The following is a 19,534-nucleotide window of genomic DNA, read 5'->3' on the forward strand; positions in this document are numbered from 1 at the left end:
TTTCTTTAAGCACGACGTTTATTTACTTATTCATTTTAAGGCAATGGGTTTCCTCAATTTATTTTAAGTAAAGTCAACTTATCACTTTTTACAGTGTAACAACTAACAACTCTAGGCTACACAACCACAGGTATGACAGCACTTCAGGAGATAAATTCGTACCAGTCTTGTAAACTGGTCTAACTTGTACATTTCCCCTTCAAAAATCTGAGATTCAAATGAATTCACGTTCATATCTTTGTTCATTTTTTATGTTATACAAAACACACATAAAGCCAACAAAATAATATCATGTTATATTTGGAGTTGAAATACTACAACTCCACACATAACTGGAGCTGAATTGGAAAGAGAGTTCCCACAGTCCTAAACACTTTTCTTAATTATTGCTGCATGAGCCGTGGATGTCAAAAGCAGCAGATAGATACAGTGAAATATTTGTGATTTGCATGTCACTTGGATAAATAAATATGTTGTCAGGATATATAAAGTTAATGTTGAAGGGCCGTCAGTGGAGAAATACATTTGAGTATTAGTATTATCAAAATTGCTCTCTGAGATGATGATATAATGTAGATGATATATTGTCATTGTTTTGTCAGCCATGGCATCCTCCAGTGGTCCATCACTAAATGAAGAGCTCCAGTGCTCCATCTGTCTGGAAGTGTTCACTGATCCAGTCACCACTCCATGTGGACACAACTTCTGCAGAACCTGCTTGATCAAGAGCTGGACGAACACACAGAACTGCTTCTGTCCACTCTGCAAAGAAACATTCAGCAAAACACCTGATCTCAAGATTAATACAACACTCAGAGAAGTTGTGCAACACTTTAAGGAGAAGCTCAATCTAGGAGGATCTGAGGTGTTCTGTGACTTCTGTGATGAAAGAAAGCAGAAAGCTGTGAAGACCTGCCTGACGTGTCCAGGCTCTTACTGTGACTCTCATCTGAAGCCTCATCTCAGTGTCCCAGGTCTAAAGAAACACACACTGATCAATGCTGTGGAAAATCTGGAGGATTATATGCCAGAAACACAAGAGACCTCTGGAGATGTTCTGTAGAGATCATCAGACGTGTATTTGTCTGTCCTGCTGCACTGAAGGAGAACACAGGACTCACACGATTGTTCCTATAGAGGAGGAGAGTCGAAATAAGAAGGTGAGAGTTACAAACAAAGCACTTTAAACACGCTCTTTCCTGTGTCTTGACATGTTGAAGAACCTGTCCCCTTTTTTCCTTTTAAACAGACAAATCCAATAGTCTTTCATTACATCTGATAAAAGATGATTTTGATACCCTTAAAAACTGTCAGATGGACTAAAAGATTCAAAACTATCATTTTGAATTCAAATGGTCTTTAAATGGTTTAAAAAGAGAGATTCAAATAAGATCATCAGAAGATGGGAAGCTATATTCAGTGATAAATGTGTCTATGTTTTTCTCTGTATGTAGAATCAGCTGGTTCAGACACAGACAGGCATTAATCAGATGATCCAGGACAGAAAGAAGAAGATTCAAGAGATCCAGCACTCAGTAGAGCTGAGAAAGGTTTGTGCTTCGATCAACCCGAGTTCATATCCTGACTCATGGTGTCCGATCCCCCTTTCACTTTCTGTTCACTCTCTAACTATCCTAGCTAAAAAATACCTTCAAAAAATTATATGCATCATAATATTTAAATCTAATTCATAAAGGCATTGAATTAAATTGTGAGTGATACAATCATCTAGTAACCCTCATGTGTAATGCTTAGTTTGATAGAATATGAAGACAACGATTCAAAAACATAAGATTTAATATAATACTCTGAATAAAAAGCCAATATGCGAGAGTGTGCTGCGCACAAATAATAACCGACAAATGAACAGAACCAAGGAAGAAACTTAAATATACAGAGATGATTAACTAAAAGATGAACCGCTGTGATGATTAGGGCTGGTCCGAATACCATTTTTTTGAGCGTCGAAGCTTCGGTAGTAATGAACATCGAATATTCGAAGCTTCGGAGAGAGGGGGCTGAACATATTCTTCTCACTAGGCTAATAAAGGCAGAAATCTCTGTGTCTGTCTGTTTGCATTTTGATTATTTCGAGAACCGTTCATCCAACCGACTTCACAAGGGAGTGCAGGACACGCAAGACGCGACACATTCAGAATTAATAAACTTTTAGCAAGCTACAGAACAGCGCGAGCGGGAAGCAGCGCACCTCACGCGGGCAGGGTTTATGCTCCGAGAACGCACACACACAGGTCTGTTAAATTAAGCAATACTTTTAAGGTAATCTAATATTTTTCTGACTAACAAATTACTGACACAGTAAAGGGTAGATTTAAATAAGGAAAAACGAAATTTAAATAAAGAAAATTTTTAATTTAAAAAAGGAAAAACGAAATTTAAATAAAGAAAAAACGAAATTTAAATAAAGAAAAACAAACTTAAATAAAGAAAAAACGAAATTTAAATAAAGAAAAACGAAACTTAAATAAAGAAAAAACGAAATTGAAATAAAGAAAAAAAAACTAAATTTAAATAAAAAAAAACGAAATTAAGTTAAATTAAAAACGAGATTAATTTAGATTGATAATAACGGGTAAAAGGCTAATACATTTTGTTCTATTCTATTTTCCACAATGTCAAAGCAACGCAGCTTAACCAAAAACACAAGCTCAGGCATGCACTTTGGTCCATACAAACTCCGCTGTTCTGCGCTCTAGCCAGAGAACACTCCCGTTGCAGTTAGGCGTGGGTTCTATTTCTAGCATACACGCATTTTCCGCGTGGCTCGAGCCGCGCCTGAGACGCGTGTTTCACACAGGCAGTGTGCAAACTCCAACCTGTTAACATGGGAGCTGAAATAAAAACGTACATGACACTCACGCCATGCAGCCAGTGTGTCGCCAGCCTTATTCAAGAACCGTTTCGCGGGGGATCCAAGGTGTGCAAAAAAAAAAAAAAAAAAAAACCCTGAATATTCGAATGTCAAATTTTCAAATCGAATACCAACCCACCGAACGAATATTCTGGTCCAGCCCTAGTGATGATTAGTTAATGTCCAACTGATGAGTGGCGGAAAATAAAGTTTAATACAATACATGCAAATGAGAACAAGGAACACGTGTGAAAGCAATGAAAGCAAACTGAGAATCCATGACAACAGAAACTAACAGAACTTAACGGTGACATCATGTTGCTCCAAACACACATGATGTTTTTTTTCCCATAGAGCACAAATCTGTTGTATGGAGTTATATAGGAGTGCTTCAACAGCTGGTCCTCAAGAGCAGCATGCAAAACATTTTAAGTGACATAAGGTTAATTAAAGATGATAGAGTTTTCATTTTGGGGTGAACTATCCCGATAATATGTGAATATGCAATAGATTAACAAACATAACTGTTCTCATTCATCAGAGAAACAAAGAGGAAGAGAAATCCTCCAGTGTTGAGCTCTTCACTGATCTGATCCGCTCCATTGAGAGATGTCAGTCTGATCTGATGAAGATGATGGAGGAACAGCAGAAAGCAGCAGAGAAACAGGCTGAAGATCTCATTAAAGAGATACATCAGGAAATCACTGAGCTGAAGAGGAGAAACACTGAGCTGGAGCAGCTCTCACACACTGAAGATCATCTCCATCTCATACAGGTCTGTCAACATCTGTCTCAGTCATCATGTACATCATGTCTTTAAAGGTCCCGTCCTTCAGGTTTTTTTGAAGCTTTGATTGATTGTGTTTACAGTGTGCAATATAACATGTGTTCATGTTTCGCGTGTAAAAAAACACAGTATTTTTCACACAATTTACTTATCTGTATACCGCTGTTTTCACTGTCCAAAAAACGGCCCGATAACTTCCTTGTTCTATGAAGTCCCTCCTTCAGAAATACGTAACGCGTTCTGATTGTGCCAGCGGTTCCTGTGTTGTGATTGGACAGCAGCTTATCGCACGTTGCCCGGAAAGGTCACGCCTCTTACCATAAATTGGAGATGCATGCGCAGCTGAAGTGCTTCTTCTCCGTGGGAGCGCAACAAGACCACGCCCCCTTTTTGTGTATTCCTGTGGGCGGAGATTAGTCAAAAAACTGTTCCAGTTACGTCATTAAAAAAGGAAGTAGAGGGATGTAGTCCAAACCGGCCGTTCGCTGTATGCTTTGAAAGGGGACTTCTGTTAAATAAAATATATCGCTAGGCATTGAACTTTGAGCTTTATAATTTTACAGGTATTATGTATGCTCTAACAGCAACATTACACACTAACTAAAGTTTGAAAAATGGAAATCGCAAAGAACGGGGCCTTTAAGATCCATCAAATTGACCCAACGCCGATGTCCAGTGGTGTGTCTGAAGGTCTCCTGTGTGTTCTGTATTTTCAGTGCTTTAAGTGAATTAATTTCAATTACACTTTTATCTGACTCAATTTTATCTTGACCTTAAATTTATGTTGGAATGCCAATGGATTATTGGTAACTTATATTTATCTAGATATTATATTATTCTGTTTAACTCTTTACTTTAGATTGTACTTGTTCATTTGGATTCCAATGTTGCTCAGAGGCTCACGCCGGCCGTTAATGTGAATCTCACGGTCACAAACTCGCCAGTCTGATCATTAGTCAGAGCAGAGGTTATGACTAATAATATTTAATAGGCCGTCCATGCTTGCCATTATTTAAATAGTAAATCCGTTTGGCTATATAACAACTTAGTTAAAGCTCAAACAATAACCAGAGGTTATGGCTAATACTATAAAGTAATGCCGCCCCATGCTTGCTATTATTTAAATTGCATTTTTGTCTAGCCTCCTATAGTGAATGCAACTATATAACAACTTAACTAAAATCAAGCAGTTCGTCAGACATCTCGCCTGATGTGCTTCATGCTCAGTCTAACCTGAGATCTAGTAAAACTCAAGCCTGGACACAGATTAGCGGAAACATGGATATAACATAATCTACTAGATTCAATAATCTCAGGTAAATCAGGTAAATCTATAATGCCAATTACATAATTATGTCGAAGATAATCAATACAAAACAAAATGCTCAGAAATAAACAGTAAAATATGCATACCTGATATCTGAAAGATACATAATGCTGAGTGTATAGAAGAGCTTCAGCATTACGAGCTGATCAGATACAGAATCACCCTGAGCCTTTTGCAACATTTCTTTAAATACTCAGAACAAGACAAAACATCCTCCAAATGGAGGCACAAACTAACAATTGGAATTTGCATTAATCAAGATCCCAGACTTGAGTAGTTTAGACCTTATTGAGGACAGAAGGTCATTTGCATGAAAGACCCTGGTAAAGGGCTCTCCCTCCACAGTAAGCAAAGTGTAACAGCTTTCCATTAAGCCGTTGTGGTATTGGTAATAGGAATGAGCAGAAAATGAACGTGTATAAACTCGATGAACACAGATGTAAGATGCAAACAATGTCTTAAATTTCTTGTGCTCTAATTGATCAACGTTCCTTCCGATTAGCTTCTTGTGTGTCTCATTCTTTGTAGTTCAAAGCATACTAATGTTAAATCCATACCTTGCAGATACAGCGCATGAACATTGTCCATATGTCCTTGAACATCACTCTTTATCAGTGAAGCATGGTTAAACACCATTAAACTCAATCCAACACATAACAATCTTATAGGCACGGTCAGCATGGTATTCCACGTAGTACATGGCTTAACACGGTCAAAAAACGGTGTGCTTCCCAACTACCAATACACCTGTTGTCTAATTACCCCTGTGCTCCTAATATACAAATGTCAGAGCGCCCCCAATGGACAAATATATAATAATTGCATTAAAATGGCTCCAACACAAAGTATTTCTAAACTCTCTAACTTCTCTGGACATGAGACCATTGCACCAATCACACTGAGACATTTACCAAACAATGCTGTCAATTCACTTGCATTGACAGAACATTGTATTTTTCATGTAATCATTCTGATTGAACTGAGTGAAAGGAAGAAAACAACGAAAACCCTGTATAAAAACATTGAATTTACTGCTTTAAAAATAATGATCATATTTAACAGTGTTCTCTCTCTCCTGCTGTAGATGTGCTCATCCCTGAACACTCGTCCACACACCAAGAACAGGACTGAGATCAGGATTGACTCTGGTGTGAATGTGAACTCTCTGTTCATAGCTCTGACTGAACTGAAGAAAACTCTCAATGAAACACTCAGTCAAACTGGTATGTGAATCTCAGATGCAGTGTATAGATTTTTGTTATTACCTTAGAAATTACAATTTTCAAGGAATATTATGGGTTGAATAAAAAGTTGATGATCACCACAATTATTTTATCTCAGTCTGCAAAAGATCACACTGTTTGAAAAATATAATCATAACTTAGCATTAGACTGTTATGATAAAATCACTTACTAAACGTACTCTATGTAAAGTTTAGGGTTAGGGTTAAACCCTAAACCAAACTTATCTGATGCCATAACCAGTTATTGCAATATTAATTTAACTTACTTTAGAGATATGTAAGTGATATGATGTAACTATGATGTAACTATTCATGAAGAAACACTAAGACACATCACTGTAAAATTTGTTACATGCTATTTTAAAAAAATGACGGTAAAAATATTACGCATGATATTTTTGAGTAGTTTTTAAGGCTTGATTTCTTTAATTAAATCTACCTGAATAAATAATGTAAAATCTCCTAAATTATTTAATATATATGACACAATGAATGTAATATTTTCTTTGTGAGATGTGCTTTTTTAATTTAAGTTGACTCTCAAAAGTGTGTGATTTTTAGTGAACGGAAATGACGTGTTTGAATTGGACTTGTGTTGTATTTGACAGTGAGTCTGGTTTCTCCAAAGGCTTTTCTCTCTCCATTCTGTCACTGATGGAGTTTTGGTTCATCGCCACTGTCGCCTTTGGCTTTTGGCTTGCTTAGTTGGGGACATTTAATTATTAATTAAATATAACATTTAATATTCAACAATATTATTGATCTCCTGCATTGACACCATTATATGAGAACTGAACTGAGCTGGACGATGACATCACGGTTTTCTCCAGAGCGGCTCGATATAAATTAACTAAATTAATAACTTTTTACAACAAAAATGAACCATTTCTGAACGTTACTTAAGCTGGACTGTGACGCTATTTTCTTCTAGAAACAAACTTTGTTGCATTATTTGACCCATTTCCGTAAAACTTCAGTATCTTTTCTTAAAGAAAATAACGGTGACGTTTCCACGCAACGAACGCGTTGTTTCATAGCAGTGACCGCGCAATGATATGGCAGCTTTATCAATGGCTTGCTTTCTCGATAGAGAGCTGTCATCTGCTCATGTGAACACCAGTGGCTGTCCTGAGGAGAGCTCAAACACGGACTGCTCAAAAATCTGTAGATGAGAGCTATATGGGACCGAGCGCGAGCGAAATCCAGTGAAAGATGGTAAGAGTGCAGCGAGTATGTGAGAGCTGTGAGGACGCGAAATGACGCCGCACAACGCCTCATTAATTCGCGCATGTAGTCATTTAATGTTTATATGTTTTAAAGCACTGAATCTATATAGAATCGCAAATTATTCGATTCTTAGCATTTTAAATCGAATATTGACCGAAATAAACGATTCACGATTCGAAATACATGTTTCAAGATCGATATGCATCGTCAGGATTTGTAATCGATGCATCGAGAAAACGAATGAATCGTTACACCCCTAATATTTACTCTCCATTTCCAGCCATGTGCAAAGTTTAGTTTATTTCTTTATTTGATCAGGGACAATGCACAAAAAAAAAGTTAGTCTAAAAAAAGAAGAGATGTCATGTGCCAGGTTATAGCAAAAAATGCTAAATGCTGTCCCTGGACAGGTTGATGTTATACTTACAAAAATTAATAAAATGTATACAAACTAAATAAGCACTAAATAATATAGTGTCTCTAAATAAAACTCACTGTTAACCTGAAATTACTGCTATAAATAATTCATCATTATATTGTCATCTGTGTCCACAGGGTTGAAGTTTGTGCAGAAGTTTGCAGGTACAGTGTGACTGACACCATTTTCTTCAATACACTTACAATACATTGTTTATAATCTGTATTATATACTGTATCTGAAAATGTTTGTTCTGAAGTTGATAATGTCTGATCTCTCTCAGTGGATGTGACTCTGGATCCTGATACAGCGTATCCACATCTCATCCTGTCTGATGATGGAAAACAAGTCAGTCTTGGAGACATTGAGCAGGACGTCCCAAAAAACCCAAACAGATTTGATGTGGGTTGTGTTCTGGCAAAGCAGGGATTCAGTTCAGGGAGATTTTACTATGAGGTGCAGGTGAAGGGAAAGACTGTGTGGACTTTAGGAGTGATCAGAGAATCCATTAACAGGAAAAAGTCAATCAGACTGAGACCTAAGAATGGAGTCTGGACTGTGGCTCTGAGGAGGGAGAATGAATATGAAGCTTGTGATGATTCACCTGTCTCTTTATCTCTGAGAGTGAAACCTGAGAAGGTTGGTGTGTTTGTGGATTATGAGGAGGGTCTGGTCTCTTTTTATGACGTGGAGTCCAGATCTCATCTCTACTCTTTCACTGCTCAGACTTTCCCTGAGAAACTCTATCCATTTTTCAGCCCATGCGATAATGATGAAGGTAAAAACTCAAACCCACTGATCATCACTCCTGTCAGATGAAACGAACAAAATAACATAAAATCTCAAAAGATTAACTATGGATGTGCTGTTTTGAGAATATGTAAATAAAAACCAAAAAAGAATTTGCACTAACCACAATCAATAAGTTTTAACTTACAACTATTAAGAAAATAAATATGTGATACAAGCTCAAAAAAATAAATGTATATTCAGGCCCTTAAAAATCAACTATAATGAAATATTTGTGTGTTATATACGTGTAAAGGGCTAATTTGTTACACATCTATATATTTCTTTTGCCTTACATTAATACTTTTCTTTTCAAATCTACTATGAAATTTTACATAATATGCTTTCATGTTATATGGTGAAATTCTACAAAATTATAAATTTACAAACTTACTTTCCAGAGTTTCTACCAAACTTTCTGAAGCCGTTTTCTCTCTCTTCTCTCCAGCTGTTAACACTCAATTACTGGTGAAATGTTGAGGTTCTTGGTTCATGTGAATAAAAACAAGAGTTCAATTCTATAACTGATATAGAGCGGGCACAACCCAACACTTTCTGACTTTCTCAGTTTGTGTAAATCCACTTGGGGTTCAGACAATTAATTTTTTTATTTTAATTTAGACACGTCTAGTACAATTATGTGGTTTTGTTTCATTAATACAGTGTATATATTTTTTCTTGATTTACCACGAAAGAATGGAAGTGAAATGTGACAACATGCCCCATTGTAACATGACCATATGACAGATTAAAATGTTTTCTGATCTAATAAAAAAAAATTACAAGACAAACTCAAATATTTTGTCAATAAAATACAATTATTAATTTTTTCAAATAAAGTAATGGCTTTTTAAAATAATTAAAAATAAACTTTGACAACAAACAAAATTTTGACAATTTCTTTTTCAAAGAAAACTTTTTTGTTTTGTTTTATAATAGATTTGAATTATTTGATTTGCATTGAGAGATGATCTTATGGAAAGTACTCAATGCCGACTAGCACTGCCGTCTTTACTTTCGTTTATGTATTTGTTTCATTTTGTTATTAAATGTTTTGATTGTTCGCTGGTTCCCGCCTCCTTCTTCCCATAACACCTAACCTTGTTACAATGTATTACACATATTATGGTAGCCCTGTTTGTGCTAAATAGAGTATAATGACACCTTTGCCATTAATATGTTTATAAGCAACTGAAAAAAGCACAGATGTCAGGGCATGTCAAAACATCTCAAGGACCCCAAAAACACCGTAGACCCCAGAGGGATAATAACAGATATAAGATTAAAATAATATCAGATGTGTCTAATTTTAAATAAACACAAAAAACAATTAAATAAAATTAATAAAATACTGCTCACATTACTTCACAATTGCTAGATTGACCATATTGTTAATGTGATAAATAAACGAGTTTACACAATACAATTTATATACACATAAAGAACAGATTTATTAACATACTTGTTTTAAATGCTTATAAATGAGCAGAAATACCGTAGTAAAATCCTGCTGTCATCAGAAACACACAACAGGACTAACATGTCAGGTCACGTCTCCTCATCAATAAAAGGAAAAACAAAGAGAAATGCATCGTGCATAAAGAAAATTTATCTTATTTTAGGACTATTACTGTAATCCAAAACATAGTTTGGAGACACGAGATGGCACAGATCTGTTTCCCAATGTCCCATAAAGTATAAAATATATTTACCCAGAATACAACTTTAACAAATTTAAAATACAGTATGAATGTAGTTAATTGAACCTGAATTATTTTCACTTGGAAATTAAGTATATGGAATACCAGTAATGACCAATGAATGTGTTTTTGAAAAAAGCTGTAGCTAGAATTGTGTTATTTAGAAATAGCACTCAATAAAAACTAGAATCTGAGATCTTAAACTCATACCTGAACAAACTGAATCTGAAATATCTTCATTAAAATGTTAATTAAATCTGTTTTTATGAATGATGTGTGTGTGTGTGTGTGTGTGTGTGTGTGTGTGTGTGAGCACTGACCAAATCTGACTGGGTTGATGGTTATCAGATCCGTTTTCAGTCCAACATCACTGTCATTAACCGCTGCCAAATTAAACCTGCAAGAGAGAAAACGTAATATTGAAAGGAAGGATGAGTGAAAACGTACTCCGTTACTAACGTAACCTCGGTTCTAGAAGAGGGAACGAGTACTGCGTAATATCTTACGCTAGGGGAAAACCTCTTTTCCACGAGATATTGAAGCCAAAAATTATCCTTAATTTTGAATTAATGTAAAACGCTGTGCAGCAGCAAGCAGACATAGGCAGGACGGCTCGCGCGCCCATTGGCTGCCCTGCTGCAACAGCAGCAGCCTATCGAGAGAGGCGCTGCGTGACACCATATCCAATGGGGGCATTTCGCGCCCATTTCGTCACGTCCCGCCAGAAAAGGCGTGGTCTCGCCCTATAAATATAGCTCAATAAGGCTGGTACACTGGTTTTCATCGCCGAAGCGAACCAGAGCTGTGTACTGTATGCACGGCAAGATACGCAGTACTCGTTCCCTCTTCTAGAGAGAACCGAGGTTACGTCAGTAACCGAGTACGTTCTCTTACGAGAGGTTCTCTCGTACTGCGTAATATCTTACGCTAGGGGAACACAGTGTAAAACGCCGTGCATGCTGGGATCCAACACTAAAGTCCCAAGGGCAGAAGCCCGGGGCTCATGTAGTGCATAATCACCATAGACTCACAGAGAGTCGGAGAAGAGAGGCTGCAAGCATCATTCCCCATGAAATAGCATCCTACAGGAGCTAGTTATGTTAACAGTGTTTCACACAGACAGGGTGAACGTGTTCAGCCTGAACTGGGTAACAGTACGGGTTATTCAACACCCATGGAGCTGTTTTATCGCTCAGTGAGCGATGCACTAGCAAAACTCAGCATCTGGGCCGGTACAGCGGGGCAGATTAGCACTGAATTCCATACCGACAGAAGCTTGGCTTGTAAGGCGGGAACCTCTAGGTTATAAAACCTTATAAATGTAGACGGCGAGGCCCAGCCCCCGGCCATACAGATATCTTGCAAGGTAACCCCACTATACCACGCCCACGACAAGGCCACGCCTCTCGTGGAGTGCGCTCTGACACCCAAAGGACACTGCAGGTCCTTAGAAGTGTAAGCCAGTGCTATGGCATCGACTATCCATCTGGATAGGCTCGGTTTTGATGCGGCCAGTCCCTTGGAGCGTCCGCCAAACAAAACGAAGAGCTGCTCGGTCTGTCTGAAGCGGGACACATAAGCTCTCAGTGCCCTGACAGGGCAAAGGAGACTCGCATCCTCCTCCTCATCATGAACCGAGAGAGCGCACAGGGAAATAACCTGGGCCCTGAACGGTGTGTTGAGGGATTTGGGCACGTACCCGTGCCTTGGTTTGAGTATGACTTTTGAGTCATTAGGCCCAAACTCCATACATGACGGGCTTACTGAAAGCGCTTGTAAGTCCCCTATGCGCTTCATTGAAGCGAGAGCCAAAAGAAACACCGTTTTGAAAGACAGATGCTTCATGTCTGACAAATGTATTGGCTCGAACGGGGCACCTTTCATGGCTTCCTAACCGGAGAAAGGTCCCACACCGGAACTGAAGGAGGTCTGGGAGGGTCCAGGAGCTTCTGAGAGCCGGAGACGGTGGGAACAAACCTCTCATCAGTGTAAGTGTAGCACACGTGTCAAATAATATTGCACTTGTTACTAATATTAACCATGGGCCAGTAGGTTTGACTATGGAGGTGTAATAAGGACAACACTGTTTAAATAATAAAGTAAATCTTTATATTTAAATGAATGATTGGAGTAATTGTTGATAAGTTAAAAATCAAGCTCGTCGCGACGGCCGACCCCAGGGGGTTACATACCTGCCAACCTAGAAGAAATTTTATGAGTACAACCCCCCCCCCCACCATATCTTTTGTCCATGTAAATTTGCATCCATTCGTTTTTCATTTTTTAACCCGTAATTGCAAAACGAAAAATGAACGGTTGTTGTATTTTTAAAATGCAAAGTTGAACACCAACATTTGAATTTTAACTGTAGGCTACACACCAAATGCTGCACTAAAAATGCTGTCGTCACCGGCGTGCAATGACTTATGGGGTAGGATCAGGGTAGGATAGGCCGCTAAGGATCCATCTATGTATCCTTCCTTTCACGGGGAAACGAAGGGTGCATTTGGCGACGCTTTTGAATCAGGGTAGCCTTCGTTGCACCGCAACCGGCCTTCAAATACGGCCTTCGAAGGATGCGGAATTGAATTGGGACAGCCTTCATCTCGCCGCGGTGATGCAATCGGCCTTTAAATGCAGCCTTCGAAGATGCAGCCTTTGAATTGGGACATCCTTCGTCGCGCCGTTGTGACACAATCGGCCTTCAAATGCAGCCAATAGGCCTTCAAATACGGTCTTCGGAGGATGCAGCCTTCACATTGGGACACAGCTAAAGATTCCTAGAATACTACACCTTCAATATAAAATTCAACCCCATAAACATTGATAAATGTTCACAATTATAAAATTGGACAGTTCACTAAATCACATTTAAAAACATTAAAAAAAATGAACAAAATGCAAAAACAACAGTTCAGAAGAAAACAATTCACATAATCAGTTCAAAAGACTCGTTTGAACTGTTCAGTTCAAAAGGTTGAGTTTGAAAAGTTCACTTCAAATTCGTTTGGAAGAATTTGATTCAAAAGATTTGATTCACTGATCCAGTTCAGAGAATTCAAAGTTCCTTAGAATCGTGAAAATTCTAAAAATCGTGATTCTATAGTTCCACAGAATATCTGTTTGCGCAGGGAAACAAAATACTATGAGCAGAGCAGTCTTTCCGAAACAAAGCTCAGTCCAGGTTAGAAAAAAAAACTAGCAGGCAATCAGAACTTTCCTACCCAATTCCACAGGTGTTGGTTTAACTCAAATCTCGCATCAATCAACGTTCATCTCGCTGGGAAGGGTCGCCATCTTAGATCGCAACGCTGAAATGAACGCAGTTCCAGCGTAGGATAAAGACCTGCATGTGCAACAGGCAGCATTTAGTTCACAGCACACATTAAATTCACAGCTTTTAGTTTAACAGTAATAGTAGCACTTTTTATCCTGTTTGACATATAACAGCTACATTTCCATCATAATTCGACAGCTTAGATAACATTATGCAACTTAAACATAAAATCACTCGCTCAATATGATCAACAACAAAATATGAACATTACAAACTCATATACACATGACCATTACATCACTTTTTGCTCATTAAACATCAGATCGTATCAGCATTTCATACTGACAAAGAAATACCTTTTCACTCTCTCTCTCAAATTAACACATCAGTACACAATCACATTTATGAAAGTTTACAAATTTCAAAATGTGTACTCACCAAATCCAAGGAAAATAGATCATATAAATGTCTCCTTTTCGATCCTCTCTGACGATCTTAAAGGGTCATGAAACCCTAAACCAAATTTTCTGAGATTTTAACAGAGGTATGTGTGTTGAACAACATTGAAGACAATGTTAGCATCTGTTAGATTTAATAGTAGGGCGAAAATGGTTAAATTTTAGTTTTTTCCAGCTATTTTCGTCTTCCGGGTTTAAAATCTTCATCGCAGGCTGTGACGTGGCAGTGCACAGTGTAGTGCGTTGATGACTCATCGGTCTCTCATACTTATTAATGAGACTGAATTTTTATATCCTATGAGAAGACACGGTCTCTTAATTATTCATGACACCACGTGGATCTTTCCACAGACATGTCAAACTGTGATATCGCGTAGTAAAGGAGAGAGACAATCATGGGACGCAAGTGCCGCAAACATTTTTTTACCCGAGAGAGCTTCGAGAATTGGAGAATGGTGGACTTCGGCCTTGTCGATGACCAATGCAAGTTACGTCTTGCGAGTAATGCGGTACCAAGTCCTGAGGACTTTTCTATCCCTTCAGAGTGTGTGTCTAAAATGTAACCCTGGTCATTTTACTTGCCTTTTGTTAAATAAGTGGTCGTTATGAACATTTTAGATATTTCGATAATATATCAATTGTATGCTTAATGCGGGAGACTTGTGAATGTGTAGTGTTGACGTGCGGGCCGGGGCGACACCATGTTGTGTGTGTGTGTGTGTGTGTGTGTACGTGCAGGCAGGCGAGCCTGCGAAATGATTCGGGGTCAGAGAGAGAAGCGGTAGGATGTGTGTTTGGACGAACGACTGAAAACTCTGAGATTATTGTTCATTATTGATCGTATATTTTATAAAGGACAAAATTATTGTACAAATACGATAATTATCGTACATCTGGCAACACTGCTGGCTGATGACAGTTCCCCCTCTCCCCTGCCGTGCCACACCCACTCCCTCACTTCTTCTCACAGCCATCCACGCCCATTTAAGTTGCATTTTTCAAAAAGATTATGAGCTAGACTTGAGCTGATAGAGGGGGGTTTCATGACCCTTTAACTTTTACACAAAGTTATTCTGCTGCTCGTCTCACAGTCACGCAAAGAACAGAAAATGGCTTCCCCCATACAGCAACTAAACAGGGAGGGACTTCAACATAAACCCCCGTAATTGGACAATCATAAAAATGTCAATCATCACACTGACATGCATTTCTTTTTGATTTTATAATTTTTCTTACACTTTCATACACTATAAAAAGGTTTATTCACCTTTTTCTCATGTTTTCTCAATAGAAATAATAACAGTCTAGAATAGAATAGCGTAGTTCTAATAGGGGCTCATTGTAACGCAGTGTGACAACATGCCCCACCGGCACAACTGGGATTTAAACCTGGCGAGTGTCTTCTGCTGGTTAGATCAGCATTACAGAACTATCTCAACTGTTGAATAACAGATGTAAGAGTAAAATAATAGCAGATTTGTCTCATTTTAAATAAACAAAAAACAGAGATGAAACATTAACTTTAGTAAGACATTAATTTTGTATTTAGTATTTCTCTATATAGTGTTGATATAGTAACTAGTAAACACAGTAAGTTTGGTCATGCTGCATGTGTGGAAGTATTTACACCATGTGTGTTAAAACTAGCCCCGCGTTAGTTTGTTCCCCGCTCATCCCTACATTTATCCATTAATTTTAATCAAGATTAATAAAATACTGCTCACATTACTTCACAAGTGCTAGATTGACCATATTGTTAATGTGATTAATAAACGAGTTTACACAATACAATTTATATACACATAAAGAACAGATTTATTAATGTACTTGTTTTAAATGCTTATAAATGAGCAGAAATACCGTAGTAAAACCCTGCTGTCATCAGAAACACACAACAGGACTAACATGTCAGGTCACGTCTCCCCATCAATAAAAGGAAAAACAAAGAGAAATGCATCGTGCATAAAGAAAATTAATCATACTTTAGGACTATTACTGTAATCCAAAACATAGTTTGGAGACACGAGATGGCACAGATCTGTTTCCCAATGTTCCCATTTATATTTATTGTTTGTTTTATTTTACAACCTGATGGATAAGTCAAATCATAACCATAAAGTATAAAATATATTTAACCAGAATACAACTTTAACAAATTTACAATACAGTCTGAAAAGCACCTACATGTAATTGATTGAATTTGGAAACTGAGTATATATGGGATGGCAGTAATGACCAATGAATGTGTTTTTGAAAAAAAGCTGTAGTTAGAATTATGTTATTTAGAAATAGCACTCAATAAAAACTAGAATCTGAGATCTAAACTCATACCTGAACAAACTGAATCTGAAATGTCTTCATTAAAATGTTAATTAAATCTGTTTTTATGAATGATGTGTGTGTGTGTGTGTGTGTGTGTGTGTGTGTGTGTGTGTGTGTGTGTGTGTGTGTGTGTGTGTGTGTGTGTGTGTGTGTGTGTGTGTGTGTTTGCGAGCACTGACCAAATCTGACTGGGTTGATGGTTATCAGATCTGTTTTCAGTCCAACATCACTGTCATTAACCGCTGCCAAATTAAACCTGCAAGAGAAAAAACGTAATATTGACAGGAAGGATAAGCAACGGGTGTGTTGTGGTCAGAGAGGGAGTGAGGAATGATGGGTTGTTTAAGCTTCGAAGCCTTTTTGAATCTTTTGTTCCGAATCAGTGGTCAAACTGCCAGAGTCATGAGACTTAAGTAAACGAGGCTACATTACTGTTACATTACTACATTACTGTACATAACTGTTTCAAAACACTTTGACATTTCAATGGTTCAACGCTGGGGGCGATGATCTCTGTCAACCCATGAATCATGAGGATTCACAGAGTACCAATGAAGTGTCTGTGGGGTTTACCTGATCTCTGGTCAGTTTTATATATTTGTAGACATTTTAATTAGACCGTATAATTAAAATGAATATTGGTAGTTAATAGTCTCTTATTGGCCTGTTTAGCTTTGAACAAACCCTTACAATTGATAAAAGAACATATAGACACTTAATAATCTTATTAGATGATTACATGGGGCGGCAGTGGCTCAGTGGTTCATGTAGGTTGTTCATGGTGGTTCAATCCCCGGTTCCACCTGACGAGGTGTCCATGAGCAAGACACCTAACCCCAGCTGCTCCCGACGAGCTGGATGGCGCCTTGTATGGCAGACACCGCCGTCGGTGTGTGAATCAGTGAATGTGAGGCAAACATGTAAAGCGGCGGGACAAAGACAGGTAGCAAGACTAGGCAGGATCACGACTGGGCAGGGTCAGGACACATTAGGGTAGGGGAGACCAGGCATGGTTGAAACACTTTTTGCTTCAGCACCTATAAATCGCTGAATTTTTTAGCTTGAGTTCTCAAACCTTTATACAAAGAACCCACATTCGTTTACTACAAATGGAACCAATTCAACCCTCTACAAGAATATCACAGACCTCGTGATTGATGTCAAATACACGGTGTTCCTTTTTTACTACCACTACTGGGGTAGGTTGTAACACATGCTGGGGTAAGTTGTAACAATAGACAAAAGAAGTAAAAATGGATGCCATACCATATTATATTGTTCAAAAACAGATTTATTGAAATAAAATAACAATGTTTGACTCGCGTGTGTGTTTAAATTTGTCTACTAGAACAAACTTACTTAACAGTACACTTAATAATAACACTAGGCTACTACAATGTACCTAATTAAATAACATCTTTGTACAACTTTAGGTCTAACAAAAAAAAGTGCGCTGGAGTGAGGTTGGCTGGAGTGGGGTTGGCTGGAGTGGGGTTGGCTGGAGTGGGGTTGGCTGGAGTGGGGTTGGCTGGAGTGAGGTTGGCTGGAGTGGGGTTGGCTGGAGTGGGGTTGGCTGGAGTGGGGTTGGCTGGAGTGGGGTTGGCTGGAGTGAGGTTGGCTGGAGTGAGGTTGGCTGGAGTGGGGTTGGCTGGAGTGAGGTTGGCTGGAGTGGGGTTGGCTGGAGTGAGGTTGGCTGGAGTGGGGTTGGCTGGAGTGGGGTTGGCTGGAGTGAGGTTGGCTGGAGTGGGGTTGGCTGGAGTGAGGTTGGCTGGAGTGGGGTTGGCTGGAGTGAGGTTGGCTGGAGTGGGGTTGGCTGGAGTGGGGTTGGCTGGAGTGGGGTTGGCTGGAGTGGGGTTGGCTGGAGTGAGGTTGGCTGGAGTGAGGTTGGCTGGAGTGGGGTTGGCTGGAGTGGGGTTGGCTGGAGTGGGGTTGGCTGGAGTGAGGTTGGCTGGAGTGGGGTTGGCTGGAGTGGGGTTGGCTGGAGTGGGGTTGGCTGGAGTGGGGTTGGCTGGAGTGGGGTTGGCTGGAGTGAGGTTGGCTGGAGTGGGGTTGGCTGGAGTGAGGTTGGCTGGAGTGGGGTTGGCTGGAGTGAGGTTGGCTGGAGTGGGGTTGGCTGGAGTGGGGTTGGCTGGAGTGAGGTTGGCTGGAGTGGGGTTGGCTGGAGTGAGGTTGGCTGGAGTGAGGTTGGCTGGAGTGGGGTTGGCTGGAGTGGGGTTGGCTGGAGTGGGGTTGGCTGGAGTGGGGTTGGCTGGAGTGAGGTTGGCTGGAGTGGGGTTGGCTGGAGTGAGGTTGGCTGGAGTGGGGTTGGCTGGAGTGAGGTTGGCTGGAGTGGGGTTGGCTGGAGTGGGGTTGGCTGGAGTGAGGTTGGCTGGAGTGGGGTTGGCTGGAGTGAGGTTGGCTGGAGTGGGGTTGGCTGGAGTGGGGTTGGCTGGAGTGAGGTTGGCTGGAGTGGGGTTGGCTGGAGTGGGGTTGGCTGGAGTGGGTTTGGCTGGAGTGGGGTTGGCTGGAGTGGGGTTGGCTGGAATGGGGTTGGCTGGAGTGGGGTTGGCTGGAGTGGGGTTGGCGGTCCAGTTCGCTGCCGGCCGCCTGGGTGCTGGAGGGGCGGCTGCCGTCCGGGAGGAAGCGGAGGAGTCGCCACTGTGGGCCGGAGCCTGCTGCCATTGTTGGAGATTTTCCTTTGTCTCATTTAAAAGACTGTATTGCTGTATCTCAGACAGACACCAGGTTAAATCAGGTTAAATCAGGTCAAAATGGTCTGTAAGGATGGAAAAGTACCTAACAAGATCAGAGAGAGAAGATGTGTATAGGTAGTTGATAAGATGATACTAAAAACGTTAATTAAAAATTATGGATGGCACTAGAGCACTGCAGGTGCAGGGAATCATGTGACCTGAGCTTGATAGCTGATTGGCTACCTAGTGATAAGGTAAGGTATAAGACCTGAAGTTCGACCATTGCAAGTCTCACTTTGTTGCTTTTCAATAAAGTTACTTCTTCTGAAACCTGGAACTTCGACCCTTGAAAGATTTCTTTAAGACCCGAATTGAAGACTTTAAATTTGCCACAACACTATCTGCCATGATGGGGAGGAGCAGGGAACGGGGGACTCCTGC

At 39.7% G+C, this 19,534-nt stretch overlaps 1 pseudogene; it reads left to right on the forward strand.

Moving 5' to 3' along the window:
• Nucleotides 1-604: 604 nt before the first annotated feature.
• LOC130072354 (E3 ubiquitin-protein ligase TRIM39-like) lies at nt 605-8,787 on the forward strand (annotated as a pseudogene).
• The last annotated feature ends 10,747 nt before the right edge of the window (nt 8,788-19,534 follow it).

The sequence above is a fragment of the Rhinichthys klamathensis genome, unplaced genomic scaffold (genome assembly GCF_029890125.1).
Source record: "Rhinichthys klamathensis goyatoka isolate OS25496 unplaced genomic scaffold, OSU_Roscu_1.1 h1tg000486l_1, whole genome shotgun sequence".
Classification (NCBI taxonomy): domain Eukaryota; kingdom Metazoa; phylum Chordata; class Actinopteri; order Cypriniformes; family Leuciscidae; genus Rhinichthys; species Rhinichthys klamathensis.